Here is a 16404-nt window from a genome sequence, read left to right as displayed (position 1 = left end):
AAAAAGCAAAGGAATATATTTTCCATTTTCATCCGGCCAAAGGTCCTCTTTTATCCCTATATCATTTAGATCTTGACGAGCTTGAAGATGATCTTTTGATTTCTCGTTTTTGAGCAATATATACAACACATTATCACACACATTCTTCTCAATATGCATAGCTTCAAGGTTATGACGTAAAAGATTGTCCTTCCAACGAGGAAGATTAAAGAATATGCTTTTTCTTTTCCATTGGTTTCCTCTATTACTTAACTCAAGATTTCTACCAAATGTTACGACATCAAATTATTTCAAAATTTCTAACCTAGATAATGATTTTGGTGCACCTCTTTCTTCAATTATGTCATGAAAGTGTTTTTTCAACAATTTAAATTTATGGCTTCTCTCTAAAAAGTTTCGATGACCTAAGAAACACCATTTGTTACTATGTCTTAATCGACAAGGAAAAACTTCAAAATTACTAGTTGGACAAGCATAACCAATATAAGTATTCTACCAGATAGATTATAAAGTCTAGGAAAATCACTAATTGTCCACGTGAGAGACTTTCACATTATAAACAACTTTTTTGAAACATAATCATTAGTTTCCATCTCTTCGGTCCATAGCTCATTCAACTTATTTCACTAAAGGTACTAAGTACATATATATATATATATATATATATATATATATATATATATATATATATATATATATATATATATATATATATTGTTTCTTGGCATTTCTTTTTTTCTTGGAATGATCATAGAAAGAATAAAAGATGATTACTTCGTGGACTCCCAAGGAGGTCTATTGTATGGAATTAAAATCACTAGCAATATACTATTACTATTATTCATGGTTCAATTAGTATTGAAGCCATCAATTGCGAGGCCAAGCCGAACATTTCTAGGTTCTAAAGCAAACTCAAGGGGAAGCTGATCAAAACTCTTCCATGCTTTAACATATGTTGGATGTCTCAACAATCCATTTGGGCTATTGTTTAAAACATGTCATCTCATGGACATTACTGTTTTTTGACACATGATTAACCTTTGTAAGCTTGGTTTCAAGGGAAAGTAACGTTATAACTTTACTAGTAGTTTCCTTTTTCCACCAGTACCATTTTTCTTCCACCCAGATTTATTACAATATTTGTAACTCTCCAATTTTTCATCTTCTCCCCAATACAACAGACAATTTTTTGGGTAAACATCAATCTTGGTATAATTAAGACCAAACTTGTATATCACCTTCTTTGCCTCATAAAATGAAGTAAGAATTTTTCCATATTCAAATGTGTATGTTAATAACTCTAAAATCATCATCATAGCATTATTAGTCATACCACACACATTGTTATGATACAACCTTAATAGAAAAGACAACTTTGAGCACTTTTGACATCCTTCATACATCTCTTCATTACAATCTCTAAGCAACTCTACATATTCTTCATTTGACATGGTTTCTACAAATTTGAAAGGTCTTTCATATACACCAAAATCCACATCATCATTTCAATTAATCCCAAAAACATCATTTATCATATATATCATTTTCATTTTGTAATGGCACATTTACTACTTTTGTGTCTTTTGATTGCAATGTGTCATATATCTCTCCATGCCAAATCCAAACTTTGTCCATTGGATCAAAAATATGTTCCTCTTTAGCCATGAAACATTGCAATGTGTCATGAAACAAAAATATGTTCAACTTTGGCCATTGGATCAAATTTGCAGCTTCTATGTATATTCCTCAATTTTTTTTTTGCAACTACTTCCAGACCTTAGATTCCCCCCTCAAACCCTTCTTTCAAATAAAAAGATTGGATACAAACTTTTTAGATAAAGACATGAAACTTAGTTCAAAACAAGAAAAGAGGGTCCTAAATTCAAACATTAGATAAAACTCAATTGATAAATTCCACAAACAACATTTCCATCAAAGCTATTTTATTTGATTAAGAGATAGTCTTTTCTGCCAATTAAAGCATGCTCATGATGAGTATTAATTAATTAATAATTACAAAAATTTAGTATAAATTAAAATACATTCCGTTTTATAATAATTTAATGTTGTTGTTAATAAATCTTTCAGTTTAGTGTAAGTTGTATATTTGATTATCTATCAAACTCATTTGTTGGATTTTATTCCTTTTAAGTGTTTTTCTCACAATGAAAAACTTAAAATAATTTAATTCTTCAAAATTTGTTTCTTAAATTATATATTTTTTCCATTAGCATTTATTAGATTCAATTCGATTATTGGATTTTTCGTCCTTGAAAACCAAATAATAATAAGAAAGTATAGTTTTTGAATATAATAGAAAGAAATCCAAAAAATATTTGCTAATATCACTTGCAAATAGAAGCTTAAACCAATGCATATTGGGTAGAAGTACTACTCTAATAGGACGAGTACCTATGATGACCATTGTAAGATTCTTAGAGGGGAACCTCGGTACACAACAAAATAAGAAATTGAATTGTTCTTCAGCCATTTTCCATCACAAGGGATAAAAATAACAATTCACAATCATTCATAGTTGAGATAAAACTAATAATTTAGTTGTTACACTTCTATTAATGTGAACACCCTAACTAACTTCATAGGTATGTTGCTTCGTGTGTAAGTATTTTAAATATTGTTGTGTTGAGGCTTTTCTTCCATAAACAAAGTTCATATAGACAAAACAAATTAAATTAAACTTGAGAGCTTACCTAATCTAATGAAATCCTAGCTTTAGTTATAGACTACAAGTAACCCATATTGACCACTACTTTTGTGACATGGGTTTTCATTGCAAAATGAGGGATCTAGGGATTAGAAGTTCCAAACACTAAATTGACAATGATAAATTGACTAAAATAGGTCACATAAGGCATATTACTTCAAAAAATGAGAACTCTCACATGCTTTGAAATTTGAAAAAGCTAATGACTTTAATTTGTTGAAACAACTTCCAAAAATCACATTGAGACTCTTCTACACATGAACAAAAATACACTAGAGGAAGTAGACCACTGTACAAAGGAAGATAGGCACATGCTCTCCCGTGAGGAAGACGTAGACAAACATAAGAGCAACATATAAGAGAAAAATGTGAAAATGAAGATATTGAAATTGTAATTGTAAATTGTTAAAAATATTTAAACAATATAATATTTTGTTAAAATTATAATTTTTCTTACAATTTCATGTAACCAAAAATAAAGAACCGCTAATAAAAAATAATTTTTTTAGTGTTACTCCAAGTCCATACTCAATGGAGTATCCAAAAAATGTAACTCACGTAAGAACCATGTGAAAGTTTGTTAGCATCTACTTAGATAACGAGGTATGCAACATTTGTTCCTAATGATCGACTTAATCTTTTATATATCATTCATGATTTTCAAGAAATCATTGTCTTACTTTTTTTAATCTAATGTACGCTCATTTAAAAGTTATGATACAAACAATTTTGAGGATTTGGATATATCACTATTTCTATTTTGTTCAAAAATCTATCGTAATTTTGTCCAAAAACATAACTTTTGTCGCAACCTAAATCGCGACGAAACGACGAACTTAAAAATAAATTTTGTTTGGAAAACGAGATTTGCAGTCGCCATCATAGTTTAGTCTGGAAAACTATGGAAAACCATAAAAATAAAATAAAGTCTACGAAAACCAAATTTAGGATCTGGGAGTCGGTTACGCATAGGAAAGGTATTAGCACCCTACAACGCCCGTCCAAAGACGATACCTTTAATTAAATTTGCGAAGAGATGTGTTTATTTTATAATATTTATTTTTCCCAAAAATAAGAAAATAAATTGAACAAAATATATTTTTAGTAAAAAAGGACCTGACAAGAATTAACCTTGGTCCTACGTATTCTCATTAAAAATGAGAAATCAGGGCTATGTAGTTCTTCATAAAATTATTTGAAAATGATTTGGAAAATCTTTTGATTTTTGGGAAGTGAACTTGACAAGGACTTGCCCTGCTCCTATGTATCTCAATTCACAATGGAGAATCAAGGATCACGTTGTTCTTGATAAAACTTGATTAGAATATTTAATTTTTTAAAGTTATTTTTTTACATTTTTGAAAATAAGTGTCATGCGACGCTTGTGGCCGAGTTGACACCAAAATCATTTTTTATACTTTGTATTTTTGAAAGGGAGTGTAGTGCGACGCGAGCGGTCGATTAGACACCGAAACATTTCTATAATTTTTATATTTTGAAAAGGAGTGTCATGCAACGCGAACGACCGATTAGACACCAAAAGTATTATATGATTTTTATATTTTGAAAAGGAGTGTCATGCAACACGAGCGGTCGATTAGACACCAAAACAGTTTTTATATTTTTTTGTATTTTAAAAACAAGTGTCGTACGACACGAACGGTCAATTAGACATTAAAACTATTTTTATAATACAATTTTTATAATTTTTTTTATTTTAAAAAGAAGTGTTGTGTGACATGGATGGTCGATTAGACACTAAAAGAAAAAAAAATAAAGAAAATAATTTTAAATTTTTATTTATTCTTATTTTTATCATTTTTGAAAACTATTTTAATTTTTATTTCAATTTAAAATATTTTTATTATTTTTTAAAATGATGTGGTTGTAATGTGATATTTAATTAGAAAAAGGTAAAATTGGTAATAGAAAATGAGAGTGCATAAGTGAGTATGTGGGTGCAATGAGCAAAACTATACACATGGAAATGGAGTGCATAAAGAGAAACTAGTACACAATGTAAACACATCCTAGCCTAAAATAAGGAAATTAAAAAAGTGGAGTGTGTGCAAAGTGAAAATGGGTAAAATAAAACTTAATGTAAGGGGTGTGTGATTATTACATTTGGGAGTGCACGAAAAAATTAAAATGAAAAGCCCAAAATAGAATAAAGGTGCAAAGATTAACCACAGAGGTGCAGAAAGTATTAAAATTAATAACCAAGTTAGAGTGGTGGTGCGAGAGTTAATTATGGGATGCATGCCAAATTAATGGAACTAGTAACTCAATTAACATGGTGTTGTAAGAATTAATTATGGGAGTGCATGTCAAAATATTTAAAGTTATTAACCCGATTAATATGGTGGTGTAAGAATTAATTGTGGGGGTGCATGAAGAGAATTTAAATCTGCCAAACCCTAAGCCCCATTTACTTTAACCATTCAAAACACTGCATTCAAAAGCTTTTTTCTCTGAAACTTCGTCTTCCACCTCACGACACACTGTTGCAGACAAGAACATCAACACTTTGCTCACTACCAGGACCGTCGGTGATGCTTCAGCGACAACCTCCGTCATCGCGCCACTACCAACGGCGGTGCGAGCCAACACTTATCCTTTCTTCAGTTGCGAAATCCCAACGCACAACAACCCCTGTGGTTCGCGCTTACCATGTTCGTCATCGGAATACTTACCCGTGTTGCCAATGCTTGCCGTCATGGCAACCATCGGTGTCTGAACAAAGCCACCACGACGAACTTTTCTCTTGCACAAGAAGTTCACTTCTTCTCCAAAACTAAACCCCAAATTACTTCGGCACTAACTCAATCTCTCTCGTTTGATTTATGTCATTATTTGAGATTGTAACAGAGAAGAGGAAGAAAAATAGAGTAAATAAGAACACAATTAAAAGTGTACCTTCAAGTTCAATGCATTCTATATTTTTACTACCTTTTTCCTTTGAAAGTTCTCTGTTTCTGATCGGGAAAACGTTGGTGAAATGGACCATGATGCCTTGTGCCTGTGGGTATTGTTTTCTCAGAGTGTTTATATACTACTATTCTGACGGATTGTTTGTATACTACTATCATTGGATGAGCGTGTGGAGTTTAGTGATGGAAGGAGATGTAAGGAAGAAGATGATGCACGTGTGTGATACAATAGTGAAAAAAATGAATTTCCCCCAAAAATTTCTTTTTATCCAATGAATATTAATAAAAAACTGTCTAACGGTTTGGGAATGGCGGTGGTTGGAACCGTGAGAGGAAGTTGAAACTAGGAAATTGAAACCATAAGAAGAATTGTTCCCCATGCTTTAAACTATTTTTTTTATTTTCTAATTTTTAATTTTTAATTTTTTGAATTTAATTAATAAAAAATGAAAAATATTTAATACTATCTTTTTAACTTTTAATCTAAAACACAAAAAAATTATTTTACTTTAATTTTTAGAAGCATAAGTTAAGGAAACATTTTTTAATCCATTTTATTATTATTATTATTATTATTTTAAGATAATTTATTTTTATCCTTTTTATTTAACATTTATCTTTTGATATTTTTATAAAAAACAATTTTAATTGTCCGGACGAAATTTGGTGTTGACAACTTCATATTAAAAATAGCAAACCACTGATTAAATTAATATTTTGTGGTAATATTTATTTATTTAATTTTTTTAAAACCAAGATTTTAGGATCTAACCTACAATTTAGTAAAAGTTCATTGTGAATATTTTTCAGATATTGATCAAAATGATTCACATGAAAAAAGAGGAAGTTCATTCTTGATCACAAGTTGGCATGTAGAAGAACTATAAGCTTAGGTATAAAAACTCAACAACACAAGTAAATCATTGATATTCCTATTATTGAATCTGCATATGGATACTTTAAAATGTTTAGATGCAAAATTATCTACTTGTACTGCCATGTGAACAAGTGTTTAAGTTAAACCTTAAATTCACTTCAACTTTTTTCACAAATAATTATCATGTATTGATCAAAATGACTAAAAAAAATTAAGAAAAAAAGTTGAAATCATTCTTAGTCAGAAGTTGACCAATACTACCTATTAACACATATCAAGTACATGGTACATCTCTAAGTTTATTTCTATAACAATTTGCTTACAATAATTTTTACTGAATATTGTTGCAACAATAATAAATGAAACCACTGTTATTGACAACAACAACATCACTCATGTTGACATTAGTGAGTTCAAAATAATTGACAAGGTTGATGAATCTTTCTTAGAAACAAAATATAAATTTGATATTCAATTGTTTTAATTGCATTGTTATGTGCAATCATTTATGACTTTACTAATTTCATTGAAGACGTAAGTGAATATATACATGTTCATAACGAAGCAATTTGTATTAGAAATACCAAACCAATATCTGATTTAATAGTTGGTAGGTACTTTTTCATAACAATATTTATTAGCATGAAAGCATTTTTTTTTAATAAACAACTAATGGTAGCACAATATAGATTAAAATCATTCATCAACTGTAAGAAAACAAAGGAAATGCATTGTTAATGAGAAGTTGACCAGTACTACAACTATAATCACAGACAAAGACTTATTGTTATTGATATTCACAACAATGATATAAATAAAATTGTGACCTGTCACGCAATACCATCCTCAAGTTATTAAAATATTATTAAACACAAAATATAACTTTGAATTAATATACAATTTTTTGTTATACAGATGAATCTTTGCTTTCATTTGTTGCAACCATAAACAAAATTCAATATTGTCCTTATTATGAAGTTGTAAACCTCTCTGATTATTCTTTTAGTAAGTTCAATACTAAATATCCTTTGAACATTATTAAATCAATTTCGAAGACATTGGATTCCAACAAACGTTTTACGAAAGAAGAAATTTATGCTAATTCATAATGTTATATCTTCAATATTTAATTTTATATGTTACAATTGTTATAATTCATACTGTTATATATTCAATTTCATGAATTACGTTGTTTATAATTTTACTGATGATATACAAAACTATTTTACATATGAATTGTAATCAAAATCTAAATGTCAAGGTGAAAATTGATTGTTTGTTAACATTATCTTTGTATATTTTGTATATTAGTATGTTAACATAAATATTATTATGTATTATACTTTTTAATAAGAATTTGTTAATGTTTGGACTGTTACATTGAATGTCATTATTGTGAAGCTAAAAAATAAAAATATCAAAATAAGTTGATTTCTCTATATGTTGTAAAAAGACATCCAAAGTTGCTTGGATCTTTATTGAAATGTGAGGCAAAAAAAGCAAGCATTTTTTTACAAAAGATAAGAAGTTACAACAACATGTTCTCATTTAGTTCAATTGGTCCTAAGATTCATCCATCAATAAATGATGGACCTAATCCTCCTCAATTTATTCTGAATGATCAAAACTATCATTGCATTGGAAGTTCATTGCCAAAAAAGGTTTGTAGTCTAAAGGTTGCACAACTTTATATTTATGGCACAAAATGAGACAACAAATAGAGTTAGTAACTTTAGGTTTGGATTGTGACAATTTTTTTTGTTAGCAAACATAACATTTATTTAAATAAACTCTTTCATTCATTTCTTTTGTAGGTCAAATATAGAACAATCTACATTTGATAAATCATTGATACAAAATTTGACTAACATAATTGATCATTATAATGTTCTTGCTCAAACATTTAGAAGAGTAAGAGATTTCATAAATGAAGATTCATAATCATATTTTGTGTTAAGGTGATTTAAACATCAATTCAAAGATCACATAGTATACAATACTCCTTCAATAGATGTAATTGCAACATTGATAGTTTGGTTACTTCAATAACATGGATGTAGGAAGACGCATCATTGGAAGAAAGTTTTTGGTGTGTTAACGAGACTACATGAAATAGTACATGCTTTTTCCCATTGCATTATCCTTTAATGTTTCCATATGAAAAGGATGGTTACCAAGAAGATATTCCCTTTAGAGAGTCTCACAAATTCACTCAAAATGGTAAAAGAACTTGCATTTTTTTTAGGAGAACACATTGCTTTCAAAATTCAAGACAAAGCTATTAAATTTGGTAATATATTAAATTCACGTAGGTTGTTTTCACAATTTCTCATTGATTCTTACATTGTGATTAAGGCTTAAAAATTTCTTTCATAAGATTTGATAAGAAACTAATTTGTTTTTATGTTCCTAATGGTTTACATGAAATAATTAACATAGGAGAAATTGATCATTCTTCAATTGGCAAATGTGTAGTTCTACTTGATTCATTTACAAGTGATATGATGTGCATGTTTACAATGGCCAAGATGATATGACAATTTCTAAGAGATTTGTTTATCCGGATGTGTTTGTAACTATCACATGTAATGTCAATTGATATGAAATTTGTGATTTTTTTTACGTTAAAAGGATTGACTACTTCAAATAAATTGCACATAAATTTGTTTCCTCTTACTCTTGCTCATTTTTACTTCGTCATTATCCACCATCTTCCATCTAGTTATCTTCCTTGTCACTGGACATATCCCATCAACCGATCCTAACTCCTTCCTTATAATAGATCTACAAATCAACCTTTAAGAGACATACAGCTCACTAGCCCTTGAGGCCTAAGCTTGCGTTTATGCCAAGCGTAAGGCCTGTTGATAAGATGACCTTGTTGTATATCCTAAGATTGACACCTCGACCTCTAGGAAACATACAAATCTATAGCATCTAAGGCCTAACCTTGGACTTATGCCAAAGTGTAAGGCTTGGTGATAAGATGACCTAGTTGTACATCCTTAGATTGACACCTCGACCTCTGACAGATCTACATATCGACCTCTAGGAGACAAACAGATCATACTTAAAATAACACATGTGAATATATCATATACCTCAGATTAAACCTAAGGAGGATAACTAATAAGGTCTCATTATAAATGTTAAGATTTTGTAAAACATACCCGTGTTGGATCCGAGTACAAACAAACACTAAGCCCTCAGTGTATAAAAATTGTAAACATACGTAGAACAACAACGTGTGATGCTTATGCACAACGTACCTTGAGTTGGATATGAGGAGAATAAATAATGTAGAAGATAGTTGGGAGTAAGGTAGACGAGTACGTGGTAGAAGATATGAGTGGGTACACTAGATACACGAGGTGTCACTACAAAAAATATGGTTATCATCTACGTCAAAAATTCGTAGGTAATAAACAATTTTTGTATGTAATATGATGTTTTCTACGAATTACCTACGAAACAAATTTCATAAGTAATAAGCTAATAGGTAACTTTATCTATGAAATTTACATTTGTAGATAACTTACAAGCTTTATCAACGAAATTAAGGCGTACAAAATTATCTACAAAAATATTCGTGAAAAAAGTACATTTGAATTACCTACAAAATATTTCGTAGGTAACATATTTACAAAATATTTGTAAATAACTTACCTACGATAATTTTCATAGGTAACTTACCTACAAACTTTTTCGTAGATAACTTAAATATATATGAAAAATAAAAGTAATGTAGAATATTTGGTTTGACAATTCGGAAAGCATGCTTTTAATCTTTTATTATTCGTAACGAATGAAATTGACAAAAAATTTACCATTTTCCAAGCATTTATTACCTCCTTAAATTACAAATTTTAAAAAATAAACTTTTACGAGAAATAAGCTATAAATACAAAAAAGAAGGGTTTTCTAACATTTATAAAGAATTCTTAAAACATGTAAAACAAAAGTGTAAGGTACAAAGATATCATGGACAAAGGACAAAGACTCACTACAAAAACTTGTCAAAGCTTTCACGAACAACATAATAATAAACAACTAGTTGTTCAATACTATTGACAAAATGGCCTACCAAAGTCACCACATTCCAGATCCACCAATAACTTTGGTTTCATTTCTTTCCTTGCAAACAAACAATATTTCACCTATTATTTAACTACCCCTTCAAACAAGCACAAAACCCAAATTTTAGTAATCATAAATGCTTATAAGCTTCTCATATGATAAATAATTAATTATGTTTTTACCAAACAAAAATCTCATATGATAAATAATCTAAGCCTAAATTTAATCTCGTCAAGATCCAATTGTTAATCATGATATTATATAGTTAATTTATGAAATTAAAAATTTAAGGTGCATTTTATAATTCGTAGTATCATTATAAACATATTATGTTTTTGTGCATGGTATGAGGTAAACATCAAGCACCAGTTCAGGAAAGGGTTTTGGCACTAATTATTTTGGATATTGTGCTTCGGTTTAGTAACCGAAGCATATCTATGATAAGTAAAAAAAGGTGATTTTTTGGCTTCGATTATTAACCGAAGCATAAAGTTCCACATTATGTTGTGGTTCTAAGAGAATCAAAGTGTAACATCCCGACCAGATATTACGAGTTTTTAATAAAATAAAATAGAGATTATAAGTAAATTGCATTAATTGAAATATCATTTCCCAAAATGCTAGAAAATTTAAAACTTTATTACATTATAAAGTATCTCAAATCCTCAATTTATAAATTCAAAATATCAAAACTAGATTCAATAATCCAAACGTTTACATAATCCTTAAAATTCATAAACTAATAAATCTCCGGTAAAAACTTCTCCTAATCTAGCCCCGCTCCAGCTTTATGCCTCACCAAATCCTGCAACATCATTTGCTCCCGTGTACCATGCACATAATCATCGCCAAACACAAGCAGATAGAGTAAGCTTACAATTACATAAATACACACACACACACACACACACACACACACACACATATATATATATATATATATATATATATATATATCTATAATACAATTGAAAGTATCACAAAAAGCAAAATGTTACACGTGTCATTTTCTTAGCAATTCTACGATTTCAGATTTCAAATTTTTTTTTACCTCTTAAAGTAATTTTTACACGTGTCAGCTTCTTAGCAATTTTCAACCCCTCTTTCTCACTTTCCACCACACTCACTTTTACACGTGTCACTTTTTCTCTCTTCACTTTCCATCTCCCGAATCCTACCATGTCTTTCGCACTCTCCACTTCTCTGTCTCCTCAAACCCTAGCCACCTCTATGCCGCCGCCTCAAACGCTCTCCCTCGCTCTGCCTCCACAAACGCTCTCCACCTCTCTTCTACCTCTAACGCTCTCCACCTCTCTTCCTTCTCAAACGCATTTGACATCTCTGCCGCCTCAAACCCTCTCGACGTCTCTTGCGACTCAAACTCTCTCCAGTTCTTTGCCGCATGAAACCCTAAACCATTTCAATGTCATATCTTCTTCCAATCGCACTCTCCACCTTTCTGTCTCCTCAAACCCTAGCCACCTCTCTGGCGCCGCCTCAAACGCTCTCCATCGCTCGACCTCCATAAACGGTCTCCACCTCTCTTCCACCTCAAACGCTCTCCACCTGTCTTCCTTCTCAAACGTAATCGACATTTGTGCCGCCTCAAACCCTTTCGACGTCTCTGCTGAATCAAACCCTCTCCACTTCTTTGCCGCCTCAAACCCTAGCATTTCAATCTCATATCTTCTTCTAATCATACTTTCTATTTTGATCTCTTCACTTCTCATTTTGAAACCCTAATTTTTTTTCTTAATCTCAGTGATTCCAACTTCGTTTACATTTATTTTTTGTTTCTTCTAACTCAGATTTTTGTTTTTTTTTGTTTGTGTAGATTGTTTTTGGGGTTATTCCTTCACTAACGAGGATTGCGGATTCCAGTTGTTGATGACACCTTTATCATGACGAGGATTGCGGATTCCAATTTCTAATCACAATTAAGCGATCACTTCTTTCTTTTTTTTTTTATATAAAATTATCATGTCTGATAAAATTACTTTTCTCCATCTAGGATGCAATTGGTCTGATTTCACCTTAACTTTCAAGAAACGCCAAGATTTCAGGTTTATTTTTGTTTAAATGCATTCTTAATTTCATTTTCGAAGCCTTTCATTTTTGTTTTTGAGTTTTTGATGTTTGATCAAATCAATTTTCTCCATCCAGGATGTAATTTGAGATTTAATCTGATTATCCCTCAACTTTCAAGAAACCTCAACATTTCAGGTTTACTTAATTCTTATAGTTTTTATAGTTGGTATTACTTTCCATTCATTACAAAATATACTTCTGATGAAGATAGGTTATAAAAGCTTATCACTGAAAGCTTATGGTGGTTTACTCATTTTTGTTTTTTTTACCTGTATTACTCAGATAGCTTGATTTCAAACCAAGCTGCCACTGTTGTCTTATTCAGTGTTGGAATTCCAGAAAAAAGGAAGCAATTTTTTTCCAAAAAGATGTCCACCTACTATTCCAGAAAAAATGATGCAATTGATCTGATTTCACCTTAACTTTCAAGGAACGTCAAGATTTCAGGTTTAATTTTGTTTAAATGCATTCTTAATTTCATTTTCAAAGCCTTTCATTTTCATAATTTAATGCAGAAACTGTGGCCATCTTAAGTCATAAGCAAATCATGTGAATTAGTTCTGAATATGGCATTGAGGTAAGTAGAGTCCGATGAGTAGTTGATAATGCTAACCAAATTTTAAAGGTAATAAAACTAAAAGGCATATTCCGCAGTTTAATTAAATTGATAATGGAATCCCTTTAATATGTTGTATTGTTTTTTTTTGTTGTATTGTTGATTCAAAGATCTTCCATGGCTGGTGTTTGCTTTCTTCATCCATTTTCAGCTTTCTCTTCTGCTGCATTTTTTTAGCACTGATCCTCTGCATAGTTCCACTTATTTTTCTCTTATAGGATCTGCATTTCTTTTTTCCGCATTTGATTTCAGTGATTTTCCAAATTTATGATTCATTTGTTTGACAGCTTTTGATTTCAAAAATTTTCTTAATCGATGATTATTTCCTATGTTTTTTTCCATTTGAAAAATTTTTCAACTCCATTATTACTTTCTGTGTTTTCGTCTAGCCCACATGGATGACTTTTCTGACCATTCTAAATACAAAATTTGAAATACATGTTACTTGATTTTTCTAACCATTTTGAATTCAAAATTTGAAATACATGTTACCCGCGCCTTAATGCTTACTAATTACTATTTATGTATGTTCATGTAATTCAAACATTCCTCATTTTCTCCCTGCTCAAAAACCTAACCCTACCACCACTCACAAAATGTTGGAGATGTAGGTGTTGATATGCCTCGAAGAAAAAGATAGATGTGTAAAAGAGAAAAACGAAAGAAGACCTAGATTAAAGATACATGCTCTCAAGCATAGAAGAAGGTAGGTTTGATTTATATTTTTTCCTATTTCTTTTGTTGTTGTTTATGGTAGGTGTTTGTCTTAAACATTTTTGTAGGAATTTAGTTGTCTCAAGGTGTGAATCTCAGGTTTGCTTTTGATGTATGTGATACAGGATTTAACTTAGCGTCCTATAGTATGTGTTTGCTTATATTATTATTTTGGGTTAAGTATGTTTTTAGTTCCTGAAGTTTGCTCCAAAATTGGAATTCGTCCCTGGTCGAAACTTTGATAAGTTTCGGTCCCTAAACTTTAAAAATGAATGAATATAGTCCTTTTAACCCAATTTTGTTAACTTTTTTTTAGGTTTTGAACGCATTTCTCAATAAATATTAGGGTTGTTTACGCCGTTTGACACATTCTCGGCTCAATATTTACTGAAAAATGTATTCGAAACCTAAAAAAAAGTTAACAAAATTGGATTAAAAGGACTATATTCATTCATTTTTAAAGTTTAGGGACCAAAATTTATCAAAGTTTCCACCAGGGACGAATTCCAATTTTGGGTCAAAGTTCAGGGACTAAAAACATACTTAACCCTATTATTTTTTTATGTGTCTTAACAATTTTATGTTATTTTTTTTCTCAATTTTGTTGTAGAGAAATTTTGGGATGGAAACAGAGAAAGACAAAAAACAAGGGGATTCTTGTGAGCGTTGAGATAAGGAAACACTTCAACAATTATGATTGTTATTGTTGTCAATTGGTGCTTATTTACTCTCAGAAGAAGATGTTCAAATTTATCTCACTCAATCAACCCCTAGTTTTTTTCAACAAAGGTTTCTTCTTTCCCACAATAATAAATGCATTATTCATTTTATATTTATGCTTTTGTTATTAGAAATGCCAACTTCATTTCTTTTGCAGTTTTGGTGTTATGTTCATGCTTTTATTTGACGTGATTTTATTGTGCTTAATTTCTCATTTTTGGGGTAAATAAAATAAGAATTTCGTATCTTTTTTTTACGAAGGCATTAACCTAAATATAGGACATCCTAGATCTTTCTGTATTAACAGTGAGTGTGTTAAGGTGAACTATGAAATGCGAGCATTGTCATCTTTTGGTTTTTCATTTTTTTCATGTGTTAAGGGTTTATTTTATTAACTTATCAAAACTGTATTGGGAGAAATGGATTATTTTAATGTTTCAAGGGGATTACTTTAATGTTTCAAGGGTTGAAAGATTTGAGCACTTGAAATTGTAAGACCTTCTTGCTAGCGCATTGAAGTCCATATTTCAAGTTATGAAACATGAGTTGTTATTTGACGGTGCCCCTGATGAGTTTGGTAGCTTTGAAGATGTGTTTAAACTCTACAAAGATGGGATGATGGTGCCTGAGAAGAGGGAGGCTCTAAGAAGAAAAAGGTCATCTCCACGTTGTGTGTGGATGAGAGAACAATGAAATGAGTAAAACCAATTTATTTTTTTAGTAATTCTTTTTTTTTTCTCCTTTATTTTGGTGTTTTCCCTTTAATTCACTGGTTTTAATGTATTATTGGCTTGATGTTAGATGCAGATTAAAAAAAATGAACCAAGAGGTAGAATTTAACTGAGTTTCTAACATGTTGTAATCTAAATGGAAGATTATCTACAAAGAAATGTCTTAATATTTATCTTCCACGTGAGTAAGGTTGGTGTTGAAGCAACAAATTCCACAAGTACTAAAAGCATATTGAAGTATTTAATAGAAACTTTTTTCTGGGTGGTTTAAGACTTTCTCGATTCACATTTTGTTCCCTTTGGTTTCCATAAGGTTTGCACTTTCTTCCTTCTCTCTTCTTTTCAATTATTGATTAATCAATTCTCTTACACTAAAAACATAAAGATGGTATATTTTCTATGGATCATTTGCTTAAAATATGATACTATAAATACTACATTATTATATAAGATTATATGATACATTTTTTTATCTTATTTGAAGTTTGTTTTGCAATCCTACCGGTATATATATAATATCAATAGCAGTATCTTTCCAAAAGTTAGATCCTAGATACAATTTCATTGACAAAGTTATATCGTTCACTCTATAAATGATTCACATAGTCACTTACTCATATGCACTCATTGTTTTATTCCACGGACCAGGTTTGTGAATTCCAAATGCTCATTTGGTTATTTACAATGTACACATTGTCCATTAAAATTTGGTGGAATAATTAGAGAATGGTCGTCATAACATTCCCAATTGTATGGTATATTAGATTTTTGAGAACTATGTTTAAGCTAGAAGGATATCTGATACTCTGATTGAAATAACAGAAAACGAACTCTCAAGTTCTGATGCTGACAGAAATAATGCAAATGTTGGAAGGTTCACCTTTAATGAGTCTCCAATTTGTGGTAGTCACCACCATTTTGTTAGT

This window comes from Vigna unguiculata, chromosome 5, assembly GCF_004118075.2.
Source record: "Vigna unguiculata cultivar IT97K-499-35 chromosome 5, ASM411807v1, whole genome shotgun sequence".
NCBI classification, from domain to species: domain Eukaryota; kingdom Viridiplantae; phylum Streptophyta; class Magnoliopsida; order Fabales; family Fabaceae; genus Vigna; species Vigna unguiculata.
This window is presented reverse-complemented; position numbering follows the sequence as displayed.